Genomic DNA, 15,016 nt, shown 5'->3' with positions numbered 1-15,016 from the left:
TGTGAGGGTAACTGAGAGAAGCGATCCTCATCCTCTTCTAGACTGTGCTCTGATGCGGAATCTGAATATTCTCCTTCCTCAGACACCTCTTCCACCTCCCACCTAGGTCTTTTCTGGCGAGGAGAGGGTTGAACTATTTGGGGTGACTGCTGCGTACGGGAAGGCATGAGGCTCGAGACTGTACTCTGGACCTCCTCACATATCATAGATCTTGTATCCGTCAAAAAAGAAGTTTTTTCTTCCTTTAGGACCTCGGCTATACATTTTTTTTTACACAGCCGCTTTTTATACGAGTCCTGAAGCTTCGTGTTACAGTCTACACATCGTCTTGATTTTTTGGAAGCAGATCCAGACCTCTGGGTTCCCCTCTCCTAATCCATAAAAAAATATAAAAGGACACCGGAGATTTACTATAAAAATCTGTCCTAGAATACTCCGATTTATCCAGAGAAGGGCCTAATGCTGTACTCACACTGCCCAGGGACTCTGAAGGGGCTTCTGACCGTGAAGGATTAGCTTCCATGGTGTCAGTGTGTGTGTGGCTGAGGTGTACCCTTTTATAGGGTCTTACCTGATCCAGGTGGTAGCCACGCCCCCAACGATAATCGCTATTCTTAATGCCCTGGAGGCTCACCACTGCCTCCGGGCACCTGTGCGTTCTGGGTGCCGAAGCCCCTCTTCTCAATGCCGGAAGGAGAAGCGGAGTGCGCTCCACCCTGGAACGCATGCCGGCCAAAGCGGATGTCCGCTCTTCTGACTCCACCTCCTGGCCAGAAGTCTCGCACCGCGATCGGCGTGCACTCCACCCTGGAACGCACGCCGGCTCCAAAGCGGATGTCCGCTCTTCTGACTCCGCCTCCTGCCGGAAGCCATACACCGCGCTCCTCCGTGGAGCGCACGCCGGCCTTTCAGCCGGTGGGATAGCGCAATGCTCAGCTTGTCCGGGGGATACAGCGGCAAGCGGCGGTCTTCTGGCTGAGGGACCCCGTAAAGGGGTATCAGCATGGAGCCTCTGGACCGAATGAAGGGGGGGGGGGGGGGGGGGGGAGTTCTCAGACCCCCCCAATCCCCCTGGCTCTCAGGTAACTTCTATCTTTGGAGAACCTCTCCATAGCGTCCTCTCCTGCTAGGGACAGGAAAAACACTGAGGGTGTGATGGGGGGGGCTTTTAACCTCTCATGTGTTTCCTGTCCCTAGAGGAACAGAGGACTACTCTCCTGTCGTGCCGTTATGATGGACGTACTGGTAAATATTCATTTTTTTCTTCCCCCATTCCAAAAATTCCTGTGAAGCACCTGAAGGGTTAATAAACTTCTTGAATGTGGTTTTGAGAATCTTGAGGGGTGCAGTTTTTAGAATGGTGTGACTTTTGGGTATTTTCTGTCATAAAAGCCCCTTATAGTCGCTTCAAATGTGATGTGGTCCCTTAAAAAAAAAATGGTTTTGCAAATTTTGTTTTAAAAATTAGAAATCGCTGGTCAACTTTTAACCCTTATAGCTCCCTAATAAAAAATAAAAAAAAAATGTTGGTTCCAAAATTGTGCTGATGTAAAGTGGACATGTGGGCAATGTTATTTATTAACTATTTTGTGTGACATCTCTGATGTAATGGCATAAAAATTAATTTTGAAAATTGCTAAATTTTCCAAGCTTTTCACAAATAAACGCAAGTGATATCGAAGGAATTTTACCACTATCATGAAGTACAATATGTCACGAAAAAACAGTCTCAGAATCAGCGGGATCCGTTGAAGCGTTCGAGTAATTACCTCATAAAGTGACAGTGGTCAGAATTGTAAAAATTTGCCTAGTCATTATCGTGCAAACCACCCTCAGGGGTAAAGGGGTTCTGCCACCATAAAGAATACAGTTAACCAACCAGAAAAGGGAGAAATAAATGGTTTTGTAATTTATAGTGATTCAAAATTATGCCCCATTCAAAAGATACCAAGCTTTCATTTTTTTGAATTCTGCTCTCTGGCGCCCCCTGGCTTTATTCCAATATGTCCTGGTAGTGGGTGATCAGCTGGTTGAGTTTGTGCAGTTCCTGTCATAAGAGCCCCCCCAACTGCAGTGTGCACAATGTATTCTGTCACAAGTCTGACAGTCTGCTGTAAGCACAGTGTGTGATTCACCCCCTCCCCCTGCACTCACAGCTCCCCTCCCGGTGAGATGGTTCTTCCTCACATCACAGACTTGTAAGCACAATAGCAGAGAGACACCTTCTGCGCTTAGGCTGTGAAGCAGAACCATCTCACCGGGAGGGGAGCTGTGAGTGCAGGGGGAGGGGGTGAATCACACACTGTGCTTACAGCAGACTGTCAGACTTGTGACAGAATACATTGTGCACACTGCGGGTGTGGACTTGGGGGGCTCTTATGACAGGTACTGTGCAAACGCGACCAGCTGATCACCCACTACCAAAACGGAATGGAACAACACCAGGGGGCGCCAGAGAGCAGAATTCAAAAAAATAAAAAAGCTTGGTATCTTTTGAATGAAGCATAATTTTGAATCTCTAAATAACAAAATTATTTATTTCTACCTTTTCTGGTTGGTTAACTGTATTCTTTATGGTGGCTCGATCCCTTTAAGGATAAGGCAACGACTTGGCATGGCTGACAGGGTTAAGCCGTTTAAAAATTCAATAGGAAAACACTCCCTTTTGTCATCATCTACAACAACATGGCTCCACCGTCAGCTGATTCTTTTCTCAGACTCACCTCAACATTAAGCTCTTTATGTAGTAAGATTCTAATAGCTTATCTAAAATTGTAATTAGAAACTCCCTTTAACAGTTTTCTTTACCTACTCCCACTTTGATTACATTTCATTTGATAATCCACAGTGCATGATGGGATACTCAAACAGGACATCAAGGGCAGCGGTCACTGCTACAGTTCATCTCCACCCTGAAATGAAGAGTCCGTGACATCCACTTCAGGGGGTGGGCAGTCCCTGCTGTACTCTGCATGTCCCCTCACCTTACAATGCACACCAAGTGCACTCTTGTCGGCTAGTCTCTTCCCATTAGGGCTAGCGAGGGAGCACACTGTGTGCACTTAAAGTACTACACAGTGACAAGGAAGCTCATACAGAGTCAGAATGGACAACCGTCACATGCTCCGTACAGCAGGGAATAACCCTACCCCTGAAACTGATGTCAATGATGACTCCGTGTTTCAGGGTGGAGACGGGCTGCGGCAGTGACCAAGCCAAGGCTCCCAGATAACTAGGAGATTCTGGGGATTCTCAAAAAAGGTCATCAGAACAAAGTAGGTAAAAAAAAGTTAGACTAAAGAGGGAACAGCAGTGACTTCTTAAAGTCAATTAGAAGAGCGATTAGATTAGTACAATAGAAAGACATTTAGGATTAAAATCCTTATTAGTTTCGAACCACTCCTATAATTTATCCTGCAGAAGCCACTAGTGGAAGCCAGAGTGGAGATCCAGACTACAGAACGCATCTTGCCCATCCAAACTGCCAAAGTCTTACAGACCTTTGTCAACTCCAATTCAAAGGATGGGAGAACGTTAGCTTTGTTAAGCATTGTTCTGTATGCACGACCAATGCTAATGAAAATAAAACACATTACAATATATCAAGTATTTAATAAAAGATTTTTTAACTTTAACATATGGCTGTCAATAGTAATACAAGTCCTCTTCAGTGTGGAAACTCATAAAGGACAACCTTGTAGTGAGAGCCACACTGTGGGCAGCGATTTACCTGCCCATCATGGGCCCAGAACCAGATAACTTGAGAATTATCTTCTTCACCTGGAAGAAAGAAAATGATAAAAGTTTATGTTTCAGTGCTTGAATTTATTGTACTACTACAAACTGAGCGGATTCTGTGAGTTTATGGTCTTGTACATTATTCTAGATGTATGACCATTATATCTAAACGTGGTAGTACCCCATATGGGGGTGTAAACTGCTATTTGAGCACACTGAGGGATCGGATGGGAAGGAGTGCTCCTTGGCTTTTAAAACGCAGAATTTTGCGATATGGGGACATGGAACTAACATTTTAGTGGTATAACTGTACATTTTTTTTTATTAGCTGAAAGTTTGTCATTTACACAAGAGTTATTAGGTGAAACTGGACCCCATAATTTATTGAGCAATTTCTCCCAAATGCAGCAATGCCCCATATGTCATCAGAAGTTACTGTTAGGCCACAAATCAGGGCTGAGAAGGAAGGAGCGCTATTTGGTGCACAAATTTTGCAGGTGACATTTGCGGAACCCCGAAGATGTCAATAGAAAAACCCACAAAATGACCCCATTTTAGAAATTGCACCTTTCAATGTATTCATCTACAGCTGCAGTAACTATTTTGGCCCCACAGGAGTTTGCTTTGCAACATACACGCCAGGCTTTTTTCCCCCTTGTGAATTGCAAGTCTGCCACTTAAATGCCCATACATTGTGCCCCCATACAGTGTAGTAGCCCCATATATTGTGCCCAGCTGGAGCTTATGGAGACATACACCCCGTAAATTGTTAAGTGCACTCTCCCAGCTACAATAATGCCAAACATGTGGCTGCTTACTGTGGTTTAGGCATAGGGGGGCTTAGAAGGAGGGGAATTTGGAAACACAGATTTCACTGGATTTTATTTGAGGGGTTGGGATCCGTCGCTTTTCAAGAGTCTTTGTTCTACCAGTAACATGGGACCCCCTATGTTTCCAGTGATAGATATCCTGCACAAAACTCCACTCAGGTCTAAGTTAGGGTTTTATTGGTAATATTTTGGGGGACATTACTTGTTTTCAATAGAAGGCTGGGATCATATTATTGTGTTCTACACTAAGCACTTACGCTGGAGTTTCCGTGTAAATCCTACAAAAATGTGATTTAGATGAAACCCCCCAATGCAACCGCTCTCCATAATGAGGCAGGTGGAGACACTTTGGACTCAGTTTGGCATCTGTTCCAGTGGTATCCATCTTGAGACATGCACAGAACAGTGGTCACCCACACTTGTGCGCTAAAAAGACACCTAAACTGATGGGACATTGGCGGAACACAGACCAGACGGAGTCCAAAGTGACCACCTGCCTCATTATAGCGAGTGGTTCAGTCGGGGGTTCTATCTGAATCACATTTTTTGGGGAATTTACACTGAAACCCAGACGCAAGTGCTCAGTGGAGAGCGCAGGATAAATGTGAACCGAGCCTTATTCAGATTATTGGGAATCAGAATGAACAAAAACAGCAGTAAAAGAAAAGTTTTTAAATTTTACGCAATTTTCGTGTGGTATAAGTGATAAGACTGCTTTATTATAATGTTCAATACATTTACAGCAATGTCAGATTTATAAATAAAATTTTGGTCTACATTCTGAGAGCAACAACTTATCTAGCCAAGAGCTGTACGAGAGCTTATTTTTGCAGGTGGAGTTGGATCCTTTTTTAAGTACCATTTTGGGATACAGAACATTCTTTTGATCACTTTTTACACAGATGCAGGATGAACAAAAAAACAAAAGACAGCAATTCAGTTATTAATTTTATATATTTTTATGTGGTTCACTGTGCGGTGAAAGCTATTAGTAGTAAGAATGATTTATTGTTTGGTTCAGTATGATTATAACGATACCAGTTTTAGCTCTTTATGCTTTGCTACTTCTGCACACTAAAAACAATATTTTACAAACATTAATTTGTTTTTGCATCGCCATATTCTAAAAGCTGAAACTTATTTTTTACCACAAGAGCTAGGTGGGGGCTTTTTCTTTGTGGGAAAGTTAAGAGTAATTATACTATATTTAATACAAGCATTTTATTTACCGTATATTCCGGCGTATAAGACGACCTGGTGTATAAGACGACCCCCCTACTTTCCTGTTAAAATATAGAGTTTAGGATATATTCACCGTATAAGACTACCCCTTTTCCAACGCATACCAAACACCGGTAAAAATTTAAAAAAAACAGATTTGAATTTAACATGGTCCTTTTTTAATTTAAATTCTTATGACATGCAGGTATATAGCAGGAAAACTGTCACTCATAAACATATTAAAATAGGGGGGACCCCACGTCATTTTTTGGGGGGGTCCCCCATTCTAATAGCTAGTAAAGGCTAGGTATTCAGCTGGGGGCTGATATTAGTAACCTGGGAAGCTCCGTGGGTATTACCCTCTTCCCAGACTTCAAACATCTGCCCCAGCCGTCTGCTTAACCTCCGCTAGAGACTATAATGATGGTGGATCCCACGCCAATTTTCTTTTTAAAAAATCCTTTATTTTAACACTAAATGACAATTGAGGGGTTAATAAAGATGCAGTCCCTAAATTAATTTTGTAATTAATTTTTCCCAAAAATGTTGACGTGGGGCTTCGCCATATTTTTGTGTCCAGCCAGGTACAGCAGGCAGGAACGGGCTGCCCCCAACCACCAGCTGCCTATTTGTACCTGGCCGGACACAACAATATAGGGAAGCCCTTTTATTTTTAATTATTTCATGAAATAATTAAAAAAAAAAAATACGTGGGGCTTCGCCCTATTTTTGTGTCCAGCCAGGTACAACTAGGCAGCTGGGGACTGGAATCTGCAGCGCAGGGAGGCCCAAGCTTTCTGGGCCCCACCCGCTGCAAATTGCAGTCCGCAGCCACCCCGGAAAATGGCGCGTTCATAGAAGCGCCATCTTCTGGCGCTGTACCCAACTCATCCAGGGCCCTGGTGCGGTGGCTCACTGGGTAATAAAGGGGTTAAGGCCAGCTTGGCATTATCAGCTGGCCCTAAGCCCGAAATTCATGGGGTCACGCCAATATTAGACATGAACACCATGAATTTCTAGTAAAGTAATTAAAAAAAACACAACACCCAGAAAAAAGTCCTTTAATTGAAATAAAGACACAATTTTTTAATGTTCTAAATTAAACCATACTTACCATCACGCCCATTCCAGCTGAAGCCAACGATCTCCTGCAATAAAAGTAAAATAATAAAGCAACCTCATCCTTACCTCTCCATGGTTCCCAGGACCGGTCCAGCTCTGCTACATTCACATGACAGGCTGCACCGCAGCAGAACGCTGCCGTTCAGCTTGCCATGCGGCAGACACTGAGAAGCGCAGGCATGCTTGTGCTCCTCAGTGTCTGACTGTGACGGCATCCAGATGAGCCGAGATCATGTCCAATGAACTCGGCTCACCTCATGCACGTCACTGACAGCGTGGGAAAATTCTCCTGCTCCCCGCATGCGCAGTAGAAGTTTCCCACGCTGTCAGTGACGGACGTCCAGGAGGTGAGCCGAGTTCATTGTCGGCTCATCTGGATGCCGTCACAGCCAGACACTGAGGAGCGCAAGCATGCCTGCGCTTCTCAGTGTCTGCGGGATGACAGGCTGGATGGCAGCGTTCTGCTGCGGTGCAGCCTGTCATGTGAATGTAGCAGAGCTGGACCGGTCCTGGGAACCATGGAGAGGTAAGGATGAGGTTGCTTTATTATTTTTCTTTTATTGCAGGAGATCGTTGGCTTCAGCTGGAATGGGCGTGATGGTAAGTATGGTTTAATTTAGAACAATAAAGGATTGTGTCTTTATTTCAATTAAAGGACTTTATTCTGGGTGTTTGTGTTTTTTTTTAACTTTGACTATGGGGTTAGTAATGGGGGTGTCTTATAGACGCCTCTCCATTACTAACCTGGGCTTGACGTCAGCTGGCATTATAAGCTGACATCAACCCCAGCCCTATTACCCCACTGCCACCGCTACAGGGCAGTGGGAAGAGCGAGGCTAAGTGCCAGATTTGGCGCATCCTATGGATGCGGCTGACGGCTGGTGTTTCTAGCCTGGGAGGGGGCCAATATTCATGGCACCCTTCCTGGGCTATTAATATCAGCCTCCAGCTGTCTGCCTAGCCTTTGCTAGCTATTAAAATAGGGGGGACCCCACGTCATTTTTTTGGGGGGGGTCCCCCATTTTAATAGCTAGTAAAGGCTAGGTATTCAGCTGGGGGCTGATATTAGTAGCCTGGGAAGCTCCGTGGGTATTACCCCCTTCCCAGGCTTCAAACATTTGCCCCAGCTGTCTGCTTAACCTCCGCTAGAGACTAAAATTAAGGGGAACCCCACGCCAATTTTTTTTTTAATAAATCCGTTATTTTAACACTAGATGACAAGTACAGTAACCAGCACTGTCACTGTACTTCATATATATGTGACTGACATGTTTCTATCTATCTAATCTATGTGTGAAGCTCTATTCTGTCTGTTATAAATTGTCGGGTACTGCTGCTGAATTGCCGGCCGGCTTTTTTAAAGAGACAGTGCATGAAAACACTATTATTTGTTTTAATAAATCCTTTACACTAAATGACAAGTACAGTAAGCAACACTGTCACTGTACTTCATATATATGTGACTGACATGTTTCTATCTATCTAATCTATGTGTGAAGCTCTATTCTTTCTATTCTAAATTGTCGGGTGCCGGCTTTTCATATATTGTCACAGAAGCGATGCGAACTTCCCAGCTCCGGACACAGCGCAGCGCTTCTGTGACAAGTGAAAGCTGTCGGCACAGAAGCCCTGCGCTGTGTCCGGAGCTGGGAATACGCAGCGATGTGTCCGTTTCATCACAGAAGCGCTGACCGTCTGGACCTACCGCCACCGTATTTTAACTCCCTCCACCTTATATTAACTCCGACATGACAGGGATACAGCCACGGCAGCTTATTAACACCCCCAGAGTATCCCCGCATGTCAATTTCTGAAAGTTCAAAAGCATTACCGGCGTATAAGACGACCCCAGACTAGACAGAAGATTTTTCAGTCTTCAAAAGTAGTCTTATACGCCGGAATATACGGTAATCCTTTTACTTTAACCTAGTACCACTGTGGAACATGAACATTTCTCACCAATTCCTGGTCCCATACACTGCAGTACTCACGTAGTACTCACAATACAGTGCATGAGACCCGTTAGATTTTCACTGACTCAGTCTGTTAGACACTGCCATAAAAAGGGTCCAACAGACAACTGTACCCCGAGGTCATCTGAGGACCTCGGGGTGCAATGCAAACTATTGGCACCCACGATTACAATCGCGATGAGCAGATAGTGTTAAAGAGGGAGTATTCTCCCTTTTAACCACTTAGATGCTGCTGTTGTGATTGACGGTGGTATCTGATGGGTTAATTGGCATGGTGTACATATCTGGCACACAGCCCAAAGTGACATGTGCTCATGACCAATCTGTACAGCTTTCAGGGGTTAATCACCCTTTCTATAAGTTTTACACTGAAATGAAACTTACATCTGCAGCCCACAAGTCTCTGCTTATTGACCGACGGCACAATGTGTGGATTCTCTTTGGTTCATGCATAGGATTTTGGCTTGAGGACGTTAAAAGGATCCTTAAAAAGACAAAATGAGTTGTAAATGTTATACCACTTACAGGTGCATCTCACTAAATTAGAATATCAAAATTTATTTATTTCAGTTCTTCAATACAAAAAGTGAAACTCATTATATAAAGTCATTACAGACAGAATGATCTATTTCAAGTGTTTATTTCTGTTAATGTTGATGATTATGGCTTACAGCCAAAGAAAACACAAAAGTCATTATCTCAGTAAATTAGAATACTTTATAACAGCATGAAAAATGTTTCCTCTTGACAATACCCCATAGATTCTCTATGGGGTTAAGGTCAGGCGAGTTTGCTGGCCAATCAAGCACAGGGATACTGTTGTTTGTAAACCAGGTATTGGCACCTGTCCACACTGCCAAAAGTACCAAGTCCTGCAGGAGAATGAAATTTCCATCTCCAAAAATCTTAGCAGAGGGAAGCGTGAAGTGCAATAAAATCTCCTGGCAGACGGTTGCGCTGACCTTGGTCTTGATAAAAACACAGTGGACCTACACCAGCAGATGACATGGCTCCCCAAACCATCACTGATTGTGGAAACGTCACACTAGACCTCAAGCAGCTTGGATTGTGGCCTCTCCACTCTTCCTTCAGACTCCGGGACCTTGATTTCCAAATGAAATGCAAAATTTACTTTCATCTGAAAACACCACCTTGGACCACTGAGCAACAGTCCAGGTCTTTTTCTCCTTGGCCCAGGTAAGACGCTTCTGGCGCTGTCTATTGGTCATGAGTGGCTTGACACAAGGAATGCGACACTTGTAGCCCATGTCCTGGATAGGTCTGTGTGTGGTGGCTCTTGAAGCAATGACTCCAGCAGCAGTCCACTCCTTGTGAGCCTCCCCCAAATTTTTGAACGGCCTTTTCTTAATAATCCTTTCAAGGCTGCGGTTATCCCGATTGCTTGTGCACCTTTTTCTACACACTTTTTCGTTCCACTCAACTTTCCATTAATATGCTTGGATTCAGCACTCTGAACAGCCAGCTTCTTTAGCAATGACCTTTCGTGGCTTATCCTCCTTGTGGAGTGTGTCAGTGACTGCCTTCTGGACATCTGTCAAGTTAGCAGTCTTCCCCATGATTGTGGAGCCTACTGAAACAGACTAAGGGACCCTTGTAAACGCTTAGGAAGCCTTTGCAGGTGTTTATTGTTAATTATTCTACTTTACTGAGATAATGAGTTTTGTGTTTTCATTGGCTGTAAGCCATATTCAACATTAAAAGAAATAAACACTTGAAATAGATCACTAAGTTTGTAATGACTATATAATATCAGTTTCAGTTTTTGTATTGAAGAACTGAAATAAATTAAATTTTTGATGATATTCTAATTTTGTGAGATGCACCTGTATATGTAAAGAACACAGAAACGTTTATTTAAAGACACTGAACAAAATAATTTAGCAATGTCTTGTCATGAATCCAGATACACTGAGAGATTCCTGCAAAGGACTCATTATGGACTTTGACCTTAATCCACATTTGTATAAGAGGTCTGTCATTTGCTTTACTTCTCCTGGAAACAAAGGAATAACTGGAACAAGGCCTGAAACTCCTGATAGGCACTGCTGTACTTACACGGTTGATCCTCTGAAATCAGCACAATAGATCCCATGCACAGCTATACAGTACATTGCCTATTCTCAGACCTGCACTATTTACCTGTGTTGAAGCAAGAACACCATCTTATAATAAGGTCTGGAAAGAAGCTGTCGTAGGACAAACTTATTGTAATACTCCTGCCAGCAGTGATCAATGTAATGGAGGCCAAAGTAGGTCAACAGCAGGAGAAACACTTCCTCCCCACTATGATGTCTAAAGTGATGGGTACATGGTTAGCACCCCATTCTGCTTTATGACATCCATATGCACTGAGGACCTGTGGAGAGGGTGCATGAGAAAGAACGTAAAAAAAGTAATCTGGTGGCATTACCCCTTGAGTTGTTGCCACATGACAGATGTTTGGAGTCCTTCACAGTGAGAAGCAAGGTAGAACAACGTTATTAAACGATGCTGCCAAAGTATCATTAAATGGGTTGTCCAGGGCCATTTTATTTTTACTTTGGGCCTAAAAACTAACAGGCAGGTAGTTGCAAACAGAGACAACTACCTGCCTGCTTTATCCAACTACAGTCATACTGATTGACAGCTGGCTCTCCGCAGTTAGGCAGCAGGAAGCTGGCTGTCAACAGAGCAGAAGAGAAGAATCTGCTCTGTTGACAAGACGTCCATGGAAGCCGCTGAATCACCAGCAGGAGCAGTCTGTGACCGCTCTGTGCTGGCAGAGACAGACACCAGGCACAGACAGGCAGTTAGCAACTACCTGCCTGTTAGTTTTTAGTTCATAGTAAAATAAATAAATAATAAAAAAAATTCTTCTCATGCCTATTTGTGGATACTGCCATCATTCCTAGACTACATATCCCATCCTGTCTTATATGCTGGAAAAAGTATCCAGTTTCTCCTAGTTCCCCACTCTGTTATAGGGTCCTGGCTTCAAATCCCACCAAGGACAACATCTGCAAGGAGTTTGTATGTTCTCCCTGTGTTTGCGTGGGTTTCCTCCAATTTACTCCCAAACTCCAAAGACATACTGATAGAGAATTTAGATTATGAGCCCCAATGGGGACAGTGATGATAATGTCGGTAAAGTGCTTTGGAATTAAAGGCGCTATATAAGGGATTAAATAAAAAAGCGCCAAGAAATAGGACCTGGGAAGCATGACTACAGAACACAGAAGTGACCAGATGTGTGTTCCCTGTGGCTAGACTGTCTAGCAGGTCACTAATAATGCCCCATATACACCAGGGTGTGACTAGCAGCTACACCAATAAAGTATAGGGGATGCCACCAGGACCCAAACTTTACATCACAAGCACAAGACCTACAGATGCATCTGAAGACAGGGACCCCTCTTCAGCCAGTTTCACTTTGTCCCAGACTCATCAAGTGTCACCAGGTTTCTACTGTAAAACCGATTGGAATGTCGCTTTTTGCACAACTTTTCGTTGCTGAAAGCAAATAGTTTCTTGACACATGTGTGTCCCAGCCAGCTTAGACAACTTTGAGAAGTGGGCAAAGCCAATGTTTGTTCCTCTAAACACACAAGGATATTAAAATGGTTTGTCCAAGACTTGACAACCCCTTTCTTAAAGGCTGTATTACCCGGTATAAAACAAACTCCCCTTCCACACCAGCGTCGTTCCAACAGTGTCAGCAATAGATCTCCCGGTCCCATATGGAATAATCAGCAGCCACTAACAGGCTGCTTCGCTCACACTTCCTGGAGATGAACTTTGGACATCAGAGGAAAGTGTGAGAACAGTGGCCCATTAGCAGCAGACTGGCTGCAGCACTCACACGGTATACAAATATCATGGGAAACCAGGGAGACCCAGCACTCACATTGCTAGAATGGCACCCGCACAGGAGGGGAGTTTGTTTCCATTTTACACTGAGGGATATAGTAAGGAGGGTTTTTCCACTACTTGGCACAATACAAGAAAATTGTAAAAAAAACAAACAGTAAACACAAGGAGTAAGATACAAGTGTGTGAACATGGCTCAGCCTTGTCCTAGACGCACTCTAACGGACGGGGGAGGGGAGCAGCACCCTAACGGACGGGGGAGGGGAGCAGCACCCTAACGGACGGGGGAGGGGAGCAGCACCCTAACGCCCCCAGTTGTACATTTCAGTCTTAATTATCTTAGTTAATTATGTCATATACCTCTCCCTTCTTCAAAGCGTTCAGGACTTTCCTCTCCAGGCCCGTCGCCTGCTCCTCATCAGTGGGGATACCTAAACAGAAGACACAAAAAGGACAGATCATAGCAAGAATACTACAAAGAAAAAACAAAGTGACCTGAAAGTGGCTGATAAAAGAGGACAATTGCCAGCCGAGCTGTGTGACAATTCAGTCTGTACAGAGGGTACAGTAGTGGAAGTGTAACCTGTGCAGGGGCTTGGCAGACCCCGTGCACACGGTCACAGTCCTGGGTGTCACCTGCTGTCACTGGAGCAGTGAGTACCTGCTGATGGGCGGCGCACATTACTACACTGCTGCAAAGTCACGTACACTGTCCCGTCCTATGCCCTTCACAGGGGACACCGCACACTCCAGCCTCACACCTAGTAATACACAGCAGTCCTCACACCACACACAGGAGGCGGCCACTGTCCACCATGGCTGTCATACCCACCTCCAGCGCTCATGGCTCTGACGCATGGTCGGCTGCGGCACACGGTCCCTGCACTCCGGGGCACAGCGCGACGGACGAGCTGAGAAACCTCCAAGAAGCCATGACTGCTGCACCTCACAGCCGACAGCTGCCACTACAGCGTCCAGGGGGCGGGGCAGTGCGCATTTATACCCGGGACCATACCAAGCGCATAGCGGAGGGGTGCACCGTAACAAGGCAGCGAGCAGAGAGGCCGTGTCATCTCCGTATATGGCCGTAATGTGCTGTACCCGCGGGGTTATTGCTGGCGCTTAATTACCACATGTAAAGGGAGTCAATGACAGGTGGAAACGCCATTTGTTCTCTAGTAGCAGCCGCCCAATAAAAGTGACCTCATCAATGGGAAGAATTGTTTATAAAAAGCAGCAGCTTTGTGATTTACTTGTTTTTAAAAAATCCTTTTCATTCTCAAGGAGAGGAATTTTAGTTTTGTTTACTGCTCGTTGCCTAGGTTACCGGCCACTGCTGTGCTAGGAGTGCAGCGCTTACAAGCTGTTTTCTATAGAGCTTGTACACACTGATTTGAGGCTGCCCGGATTTAGTACCCTGCACTCTCCGGGGCTGCAGCGGTAAAGATGCCTCATGTGTCAGCATCGGAGGGCGCACCATTTGGGTTCAGCGATGCGACATTGCCACATGTCTGACCTGTCAATCAAGCAGCACAGCATCGGCCACCCGGCAACCAGAAGTCGGAAGGATGGGGATCGGGGTGCTGAACATCAACGTGGAGACAACCTCTTTATTATCTACCTTGAGCGAAGTTCACACACAGTTTTCTACATGGATATTGTGTCAGATCCGCTCCAAAATCCACGTAAAAAAACTGCTTCAGATACTCTGACTACTCCTCATATTCATTGCTGTGGAATATCCACACGGCTGTTCATATTGTGAATTATTTTGAGAATTTTTCTGACTAAACATTAAAAACCTCACTGCACAAAATAAAAAATAATAATAATTAACGTCACTTCTGTGAGGCGGATTCTCATGGAAGCTTCTCCAAACTCGACACTGTCACAGGCTGCAAAAGACCATAAGGAGAGAATACTTCAATAACGCTTCAAGAAAAGAACCCCAAAACAAACAGAACAAGCAACGCAAATTCCTCTGGAAAATCTCATTGAATTTTCCGCTTCCAAAAAAGACATAGTTTTGTCATTTCTGTTTATAACCAAAGCCTGAGAGATCCGACGCAGGACAGAGCCCAGTGGTGCCAGGCGGACTATTATAATGGGGTACTATAGTTTTTGCCTGGGGTGCTGCCAGGACTTTTGGTGAAAAGGATTTTCTGAGAATTATTTGTTTACCCCCGAGGCTTCCAGAGGTTAAATGGGTATTCCAGATTTGGAAGACCTCTGTTCCCCAGCTGCAGTTTATTTAAAAAACAAGCA

General features: G+C 44.5%; 1 pseudogene; it reads right to left on the bottom strand.

Moving 5' to 3' along the window:
* Positions 1–3,592: 3,592 nt before the first annotated feature.
* Positions 3,593–13,985, bottom strand: LOC141182924 (cytochrome c oxidase subunit 5B, mitochondrial-like; annotated as a pseudogene).
* Between the last annotated feature and the right edge of the window lie 1,031 nt (positions 13,986–15,016).

This window comes from Phyllobates terribilis, unplaced genomic scaffold, assembly GCF_046119375.1.
Source record: "Phyllobates terribilis strain yellow unplaced genomic scaffold, ASM4611937v1 Scaffold_37__1_contigs__length_12642776, whole genome shotgun sequence".
Lineage (NCBI taxonomy): Eukaryota > Metazoa > Chordata > Amphibia > Anura > Dendrobatidae > Phyllobates > Phyllobates terribilis.
Note: the sequence above shows the minus strand (reverse complement) of the source record. Positions and strands in the feature narration are given on the sequence as shown.